The sequence below is a fragment of the Cupressus sempervirens genome, chromosome 3 (genome assembly GCF_028749045.1).
Source record: "Cupressus sempervirens isolate cs-2001-9-10 chromosome 3, ASM2874904v1, whole genome shotgun sequence".
NCBI lineage: Eukaryota > Viridiplantae > Streptophyta > Pinopsida > Cupressales > Cupressaceae > Cupressus > Cupressus sempervirens.
In genome coordinates this window covers 123,860,451-123,870,929 of record NC_143120.1, presented here as the reverse complement: position 1 = coordinate 123,870,929, position 10,479 = coordinate 123,860,451, and the positions used below count along the sequence as shown (strand labels likewise).

Below are 10,479 nucleotides of genomic sequence, written 5' to 3'. Positions count from 1 at the left end.
GAAGAGATAAAGTGAGAACTTTCTACCTTTTGAGTGCACATGTCATTTTCTTTTTCTTTTAAATTTTACCAACTACTTCTCCCACTATAATATATTATATTTAGATTCATAATTTATATTATTGCAACCTTTAAAAGGTTATAAGTTCTCATTTTTGACATGCACAAGTTATAGAGGCTTGGTTGTCGGCTGTATTGCTATAAATAATATTGGTTTATAGATACTATTTTGTGTAACTTTTTGGATATCAAATATTTTTTAAATAAGTACAATGGAGTTTCTATTATAAGTGTAATTTAATTCTTAAACAAAAACACTAGGTTTATTTTTGTAACATAGAGTCTTCCTTCATATCCCATCTCAAATCCCTTTATTCTTTTTTGAGCCAATCCATATTAATTCCATAAATCTTATATAGATTATGAAATTCTTTTGATATATTGGTAAAAGTGCATCATGTTCTATAATCTTTCTAACATTCCACATATCAAATATTGCGTATTTATGGTATGTTACTAAGAAAGCATCATGTACAAAACATGGATTTTAAATAATTTTTAATAATCATGGAAAGATTTTGTATATTTTATACTATAGAAGATTCCAAATATTAGTTAATATTGGTGAAAATGGCAGAAAAGAACACAAGAAAGTGCACTGTCTTCCATGTCCAACAATCAACTATAGAATGTTTGCACTTGCAACCATGTAAATAAGCTCCTTGTATATATTAGAGTAAATAAATAAATAATAAATAAATAATTATTTATTCTATTACTTAAGCTTACTTAAGTAAATGCATGTAATTAATAGTTGTAGAGATAAGTTTTTGACAACATGGGAGTTTGTTCCCTTCTAGCATGTTCCACCTTTTTATGGAAAGTGTGCTTAGTTGTCAACCTTATCTTCTACCACCTTCCAAGCTTGTTCTACAAGCTTCCTTGAGGCCTTTATAAGTGGTCTCTCTCTCATTGTAAATTCATCCATTCACATAGAAATTTTAATTTCCTATTGTGAAATATTTTATTGTGCAGTTCTTGCTTCAAGCTCTTGCTCCTTAGGTTTCTCTTCGGCAAGCTATTTTTATAGCAGGTGATCTTGGGACAATTTTAGAGTTTGATTCTCAACTCCTACATGGTATTAGAGCCTCCTTGTTGCTTCTTTTTTGAAGGATTTTTGAAGCCATGATTTGAAGTCACAAACCCTAGTCTATTTGTGCATTTTTCTTCAATTTAGGGGTAGAGCAATTTTTTGGAGCACTTTGGGGTGAAATGGATGCTGCTATTGGATTCAAAAGGATGTTTACAGTCAAGATTCATATAAAACTTTTTGTTTTCAGCTATAGGACATTTTGAAAATTTTTTAAGGCCCCCCTGGTTGTAGTCATACGGTTGTATGGATGCGAAACACAAAAAAAAAATAAAAAAATAATAAAACGAGTAGCCACCATCATAGCACTCACGCACCACTGCAGGACCACTCGCCAACCACCCATCGATCACTTAGTTGGTAGCTTGTTTGACTGCTCAACTGGTAGCTCCTCACCACAGCTCCTTTGACACTGACCCACCACCAGATCACTACCTTCACTCCACTAAAGATAGAGGCACTGCCAAGTTCTCCTCCTAGGCACCATTGCCACCGATGAATTTCTCTCACTAGTCGCTTAGACCTGCTAATGTCACTATGTGATAGTCCAACATCATTATTTAGCATAGTGACATCATTTTTTGGTATTTGTATCAGCCCTGACATCATTTTCTAGACTAACGCGTCATCTTATCGACTACTGACAACATCACTCTCAGACCCTGTGCTAACATCATTTCCTAGTGAGTTGACATCATCAATTTGACTTCTGATGTTAACAATCTAGCCACTAGATTTTTTTTTGGCAATGGCCTTGTGACGGCCGTATGGACATCAAATTTAACATAGTGACTATAAATTTCTAGTGAGGTGGTCTTTTTGGAGCAGTAGTCAATTTTTTGGCTATAACTTTAGCATACAAAGGTATTTTTCTAATTTGAAAGAAGCATCGAAAAGATGACTCAGAGACAAAGACAATGGTGTTAGTTTTATTTGATTTTGAATTCATTTGAGCTCCCATTTTTGGCATCAAAATAGAGAATTTTGTTTCCTCCTCTACATCAACAACCCAGGTTCTTTTCTAGTTTTTTGCTTTCCATAGTTTTTTTTGTGGTATTTGAGGGATATTATCATTTGTGGAGGGGGGGGGGGGGGGGGGGGGGGGGTTATTTTTATTTATTTATAATTTAATTCAAAATAAGACCCTTCTACTTCTATCTTTTCTTCTCTCAATGGTGGATCCATTTGTGACCCATCTCACACCACACAACTACCACACCTGGAAGGCACAAATGACTAGGCTTCTCATGTCAAGAGGTCTATGGTCTTGTTTGGATGAGCACAAACCTATTCTCACACACCCTTTTGAGGTTCTACATCACAGGAACAAAATGGATGAAGCCATGGGATTAATTGCACTGAACATTTTAGATAGTCTACTATTTCACTTGGATGGTTTGACTTCTCCATGGGCTTATTGGTAGAAATTTTAGACATTATTTGGTTAGGTGAATGAGTTATGGGTACTTCAGTTGGATGTAGAGTTGACTTCTTTGTCACTAGAAAACTTTCCCATCATGGAGGACTTTCTTATGAAGTTCAAATCTCTACGTGTAGTTTTATAGGGATGTGGGAAGAACAAAACTGACAATGATTGCATATTTTAGATACTCTCAAAGTTGAGGGGATAGTATCAAATTTTTTCTTCTACTTTCTACTCCACCATGGATGCCCTTGGTGATAGACATAGGATGCCTACATTTGAGACATTTTGTGATCAATTTACTAGGGAATAGGCAAAGATCTAACAGGTGGATGCCTCTGGCTCTTCTAGCCAAGCATTGGTTGCTCAAAATTTTAAGGGGAAATCCAAGAAGAAAGGTAAATCAAAGAAAGACAAATCAAAATCTGATCCTAAGCCTCCAGCTAATCCTCCAACAAACCCTCCCAAGGGTAAAGGTTCTTCAAAGTCGGGTGAGTCTACCTTCAAGACCAAGAAGAAATCTAGTGAGAACTATAGTTTTTGTGGGAAGGATGGACATTTAGTTTCAAGGTGTTGGAGACAATTGGAGGCTTTAAGGAAGCCATGAAGGAGCATCAAATTTCAGCTCCTCAGTCTACATCCCCACCTACAGGGAAAGGTCATGCTCTTTCTGCACAAGCTACGACTTCCACACCTATATGGATTCTTGATTTTGGGGCTTCTCACCACATCAAAAAAAATTCCTAAGTTGCTCACTTCACTTACTCCTTGTGCTACCACACATATTACTATTGGGAACTCTTCTCAACTTTCAATTTTGGGTTCTAGTTCTATTGATCTAGCTGGGGGTTCTCTTTAGGATGTGCTTTGTGTTCCTAATATTTCAACGAATCTCTTGTCTATCTATCAGATTTTCCACTCTGGCTCTGGTAAGATAGTTGAGTTCTCACCACATGACATGGTTATATAGGACTTACATAATATTGAGATGATTCTAGCTACCAGGAGTGTTGACTCTGCATCTCACCTCTATAGATTTGATGGATTTGAGTCTTCTGATGACATAGGTTCATGCTTAGTTGCATATGAAAATTCAGCAAGTAGACTTTGGCATGAACTTTTTGGGCATGTCAATTATAGATATCTTTAGTAGATGAGCACACAAGCACTTGTTCTTGGGCTTCCCTAGATTTCCTGTCTAGATGGTGTTTGTTAGGGATGTGCACTTGGCAAGCAACATAGGGATTCTTTTCCACATGGACGAGCCACTTGTGCTTTAGCATCTTTGGAGTTAATTCATAGTGACCTAATGTCATTTCCTACTCCTTCTTTTTTAGGTGCTAGATATGTGCTTACATTCATTGATGACTTCTCCAGATGCACATGGGTGTACTTTCTTAAGTACAAGTTTGATGTCTTTGACTCATTTCAAGTTTTCAAGGCATTTGTAGAGAAATAGTCTAGGCTTTCTATTTAGTGGATATGCATGGACAATGAGGGGGTGTATGTGAACCAAGCTTTCAGAGATTTCCATTTTGAGCATAGTCTTCAACATCAGCTTTCAGTGCCCTACACTCCTTAGCAAAATGGTGTGGCTAAAAGGAAGAATAGAACCCTTTGGGAGATGGCAAACTGCATGATTTAGTCTAGGTCCATGGATTCATGTTTTTGGGTAGAGGCAGTCAATTGTGTCAACTACATTCAAAATTAGATGCCTCACAAGGCACTTTGACATATGACTCCTGAGGAGGCTTGGTCCCATGTCAAGCCTGATGTATCATCATTCAGAGTTTTTGGGAGTACAACATATTAATTTGTACCTGATGCTCAAAGGAAAGCAACAGAATGGAAGAGCCAACCACTAATTTTTGTTGGCTACTACAAGGATGCAAAGACTTACAGGTTATTTGATCCTAATTTCAGAGAGGTCCTGTTTCAATGGGATGTTCAGATTGGTGAGAGCCCTCCTGTAGTTCATTCCTTGCCTCCATTGCCTCCTTTAGCTCCCACTACTCCCTCTTCTTTTCCAAATTGTTCCATGGATGATGAGGATGATGATCATGGTGATACCCATTTAGCTCCACCACAAGATCCTCCCTGGATGCTTGAATGGGCTTGAGGTATAGTTGAGGCTGCAGGATCTCTAGCTGGTGACCCATCCACTTCCTATCACACCCTTTCTCATACTATGGGTTCCAGTCTTCTCAGTCATGCTATTAGTGCCAATCCTTAGACATTTTTAGAAGAGATAGGACATTCTGAATGGGATAGTGCAATAGAGGTCATGGGATCTTTGTCCTCTTCCCAAGGGGAGAAAGCTAGTGCAATGTAAGTGGATTTATTGTACTAAGTATGTTGTTGATGGTTCAATTGATAATCATAAGGCTCATCTTGTTGTGAAGGGGTTTTTGCAGGTTGAGGGTGTTGATTACTCTAAGACTTTTGCCCCTATCACCAATATGAATTCTATCCGCCTTGTCTTATCCCTCACAGCTTCATAGGGATGGCCAATTTATCAGATGGATGTGAAGAGTGCCTTTCTGCACGGTGACATTACTAGGGAGATTTATATGGAGCAACCTCTAGGTTTTGTGTGGGATATCACCTTGGTTTACAGGCTTTGATGTTCATTGTATGGTCTCAAGCAAGCTCCTCGGGCTTGGTATGAGAAGATGGACTCATTTTTGCTGTCTATAGGCTTCACTCATTGCCATTCTGATCCCACAGTATACATACAATGTCTTGGAGATGAGATTTTGATTCTTGTTTTGTATGTTGATGATCTTATCCTTATAGGTAGCTCATCATCTATGCTCTAGGATGTTAAGGATGCATTGATGGACCAATTTGAGATGACTGATCTTGGTTTGCTGCACTATTTTCTTGGTCTTCAAATTAATCAGTCTCCTACTAGAATTTTTGTGTATTAGTAGAAGTATGCTCTTGACATGCTTTGTCGCTTTGACATTCTTGATTGCAAGCCCACTCCTACGCCTTTTCAATTAGGTGTCACTTTGTCTACCTCCTCCTCTTTGCCTTCAGTGGATGCTACTTTGTATCAACAATTGGTTGGTAGCTTATTGTACTTGACACACACTTGTCTTGATCTCTCCTTTTCAGTTAGCCTTGTTTCTTAGTTCTCAGAGGACCCTCATGAGAGTCATTGGCAAGCTGCTAGGCATATTTTGCACTACATTTAGGGTACACTCATGTATGGTATTCATTATACTATGGGGACTCCACACATTGTTGGCTATATTGACTCAGATTGGGCCAATGATGTCAATGATTAAAAGTCTACTTCTGGCTTTGTGTTTTTCCTTGGCTCAAGTCCTATCACATGGTCATATAAGAAGCAGCATGCTTGAGCACTTCCATCTATAGCGGTTGAGTACAAGGCTATAGTTCTTGCTAGTCAGGAGGCTTTATGGCTTTGTCAGTTGATGATTGAGTTTGGCTTTCCTCCTGATCATCCCACTATTTTGTGGTGTGATAATTAGAGTGCCATCCACATTTCTCGCAACCTAGTGGAGCATTGGCATACCAAGCATATTGAGCTGCATATGCATTTCATTCGTTAATTGATCCAAGATGGTGTTATTGCATTGGAGTATATTCCTACCACCGATAAGGTTGTAGACATCTTCACTAAGCCTTTTGCATCACCATGCTATCTTAAACTATAGTCTATGCTTGGGGTTACGAAAGTTGTCCTTGGGGGGATTGGTTGAGGCCTTCCTTCCTTCAGTTCATGTTTTTTTTTCAGCATGTTTTTTTGGAGGAGGGTTTTTCCCATGTGGTTTTCCCTCTTTTTCCATTTTTAGAGGTTTGCATTCTCTTGCATTGTACATGGGTACCTAACATGGCCTTTTTGCCAAGACCTATCCTACATTTCATCTTAGTTTTTGTGAGCTTAAGGCATTCCCCTAAGTTGCACTTAAGGGGGGGTGTTAGAGTAAATAAATAAATAATTAATAAATAATTATTTATTCTATTAGTTAAGCTTACTTAGGTAAATGCATGTAGTTAATAGTTGTAGAGATAAGTTGATGACAACACAAGAGTTTGTTCCCTTCTAGCATGTTCCACCTTTTTGTGGAAAGTGTGCTTAGTTGTCAACCTTATCTTCCACCACCTTCAAAGCTTGTTCTAAAAGCTTCCTTGAGGCCTTTATAAGTGGTCTCTCTCTCATTGTAAATCCATCCATTCACATAGCAATTCTAATTTCCTATTGTGAAATATTTTATTGTGTAGTTCTTTCTTCAATCTCTTTCTCCTTAGGTTTCTCTTCGGCAAGCTATTTGCACAATAGTTGATCTTGGCGTGTTTCCAAAGTTGGATTCTCAACTCCTATAGTATATTGAACTAAATTTGAATTTTGTAATGTTTAAGTGTTTGAGACTTGTAGGATATTTTTAGCCTTCCATTTACATACCTTGAGGGATATCCATTATTTGAGTTATTTTTAACTAAAGTTAGCTGAAGCTTAGGTTGACTTGTATTAACCCTAGATAGGGCATGACATACAACTTTCACTTATAAATTGAGTTCATCTATTTGGATTTTATTTCTTTGTTTCCTTCATTCCATCATTAAAAATAACAAAAGATGGATGATTGTGTATGTTAGTGTTCAAAGTGATGTTATTATCTTTTGGATTCACAAGATTTAAATTTATTCATGAGATGTATATATATCTATATTTATTGGTATTTAGAGAGGGTTCTATAAGGTTCCTCACCCAGAAACTAAGATAGGTACATATAGAGATACATTGACTCAAGCTAATTCTATTAGATATAGGACATGTCATGGAAAAGATACCCCAAAGTTGAAGATTCTTGTCATTTTTCATCTCATAGTTTTTCAATTCCTCCAATGCAAAGAGGAATTAATCAATAGATAGCTTCATCCACTCTATCAAAAGGAATAACCTTACCTTTAGACAAGTGGAAAAGGTTGTGCCCATGAATAGTAGCCTTGTCTTAAAAGCTATAAAACTTTAGCTTCTCAATCAACTCCAATTCCATAGTAGTATGTGAATCTTGATGACACTAGCTAGATTAAGAAGAAGGTAGCACATGTGGATTCTTTGAAGTTCTATTGGATGAGGCAACCCCTTGTAGTGGCATTGGCTCAAAGTCAATGCTTCAATTGACATTGATCAGGGAAGGACACATACTTTCTATGTTTTTGTCACTATATAGTTAAAACTTGTAGCCTTCGAGAATTTTATTGTATTATATAATATAATTAGTATAAATATATGATATGAACATTGACAGTGGATTATGAAAGAAACTAGATTGTGACTTTTAGAATTTGTTCAACTCTCCTATAAAATCTTGATTGAACAATAATGTTATGTATGGAGGATCTTAATTGTGTATGATGAGTGTCATATCAATGCTATCATATGAATATATGAAATTTTCCTATGTTTTTTATATAGCCACCCCCAAGTTACTAAACCCCAAAATGACCTAAGTAAAGGTCCATCCCCAAAAATCACCTCCCCATCCCCATCATGGAAACTTGGTGGAACATGGATATAGGCCAAATATCAAGAATCACATGCCATTGTTGTTTTAATGCTTTGAATACACATAGACATAGAATTGTGGAGCCATCTACTCTCAAAATCATCTTTGTAGCCTCTATTTCTGAAAGCAAAACAACTTTTTTAATTTTGAATGATCAGAAATTCTTAGCTTTTCTATGTCTCAGTAGCTCCTATTATGACATCAATCCTTGTCATGTTGTCTTCTTTCTAATGCTGTACACAAAGCTATATGACTAAATTTTCACTAACCAATCTAGCATTGTGTTCTATAATGGTTGGAGTTTCCCTAAGTGCATGTGCAAAATAATCAATGGAAAAAGACTTCTTTCCAAGTGTACTCATTTTAAATTTTAATCTTATCCACTTTCTTTTCCATGAACATTTCAGGCCAACCACCACCAAGAAGTATTTTACTATCTTATGCAATTTGGACAAGTATGCATAATGCATCATATGAAGGCCTCTCAATCTCATCCAAAACATGAAAACTTGCTCCTCACAAAACTATGGTGCTAAAATCTTCAAATGTGAATTCATTTTTCCTCTCCAATAAAATTTTTTGCAATGGTTTTTCAATGACCAAGTTTAATTGATTCTAGATTGTCAAATGTTGAAGAATTTTTCCTCCAATTAGAAGAGCTAGATGTTCAATACCATTAAAATCAAGAAGCTGAATGGAAACTATACCAACATCAACAAAAATCTTTGCAGTAAAATTATATATTGACTATCTATTTACAAAACAATTGATTGTGTGTACAATGATATTCTGCACCTTTCTCCACATTTACTCTCTCTAGTACCTCGATCCCTACCACTTTTTCCATTGAATCCACATGTACATGAGCTCCATATATTTTAGTCTTGTTAGAATCAATAGAGGTATTAACCATCATTTTTTTTTAATATTTTTGATATCCTTTCACTAACTAAACCAATCTTTTTGTCTAATATGAACCCTTTATCCAAGAATAAATCCTTTAATGACCTTCCTTCCTTTTAAATAATATGTATTGATTCTAAATTTGTGCCACCCTTAAGCTACATTACTGCATTGGCAATTAACTTTGCAAAACACTCCTTGTCCTGTGCAAGGATTTTTGAACTCATTTTCTAACTTTGCAATTAACATCAAATTTGTATAGACCAAGATCAAAATTATATTAAATATGAAATGAAGTTTGAATTAGTTTCTAGTTGGTCATTGTTGAAAATGATTGAAATGATCATAAGAAGAGTTGTTGGAATAATATATGGAATTGGTAAAAGAATGTCCTCAATCATTGTTTTGTCATTGATGTCAAACTTGCTACTTGCAGGAATGACAATTGCTTTAGTGATCCAAATACTATCAATTAGTTGATTGTCAAGGTGGAGGCAATCAATAAGATGTAACTAGAACACCTAGAGAAAGGTTGAAGTTATAATGTTGTAATAAAGTACAAGGATTAGCTAAGCCATTGATGAAGAAGTGTATTTGATGGAATACTATAAGATAAAAAGAATGGGCACATTGAAACATATCAAAGATTTAAGGTTTTAGCCAATTCTTTTGTAAAGCTCAAACTAAGTTCATTAGAGAGAAGGAGCCAAGCAAGCTAGTAAGAGCTGAGAAAATTCCTAGTTGATGCTGAGTAAACTTTAGATGTCGAGTAAACTTTAGATGCTGAGTAAACTCAAGATGCTGAGTAAACTTCAAATGCCGAGTAAACTCTAGATGCCGAGTAAACTTCAAATGCCGAGTAAACTTCAGATGCAGAGTGACACAGAGCAGAACCAAGTGCCGAGCAGAACCAAGTGCTGAGTAGAACCAAGTGCCAAGCAGAACCAAGTGCCAAGTAACACAGAGGTGTCGAGCACCAGTAACTCAATAATGCTGAGTTGCTGCATTATTTTGGAAATCGAAGATTTGCTAGATCTAAGTCAACAAGGTTGTTATCTAGAAATTTGTGAATTAAAAGGAAGATAAGAATGATGAGCTGGTGGCACAGAACATGATGTAGAAAATTTTTCTTTTAAGGATACAACTGGAAAAGTTTTTAGAAGAGAACAAGATATGGGGTAGATACATTGTATCCTACCTAATCCATTTTGAAGCCCTAAAATTGGAGAGGGAGAATTGAGCGGCAAAAGGAAAATCAAACTCCTATTTAAGAAGACATAAGTTAATGAAGAATAAGGGAAAAGTGAAAGAATTCTAACAATTGGTATCAGAGCTAACTGCTAATTCAGTTTAAAGGGACTACAAGCAGAAAAGATCAAAATGGCAAAGAGAGAAGTTCCCAAGCTCAACAAAGACAACTTTTTTGCATGACAAAGTTTGATGAAGCTACATCTTGGATCA

The 10,479-nt window shown here is 36.3% G+C and overlaps 1 pseudogene; it reads right to left on the bottom strand.

The window, feature by feature from the left end:
- Positions 1 to 8,360: 8,360 nt before the first annotated feature.
- Positions 8,361 to 9,245, bottom strand: LOC149565093 (T-complex protein 1 subunit beta pseudogene; annotated as a pseudogene).
- Positions 9,246 to 10,479: the final 1,234 nt, after the last annotated feature.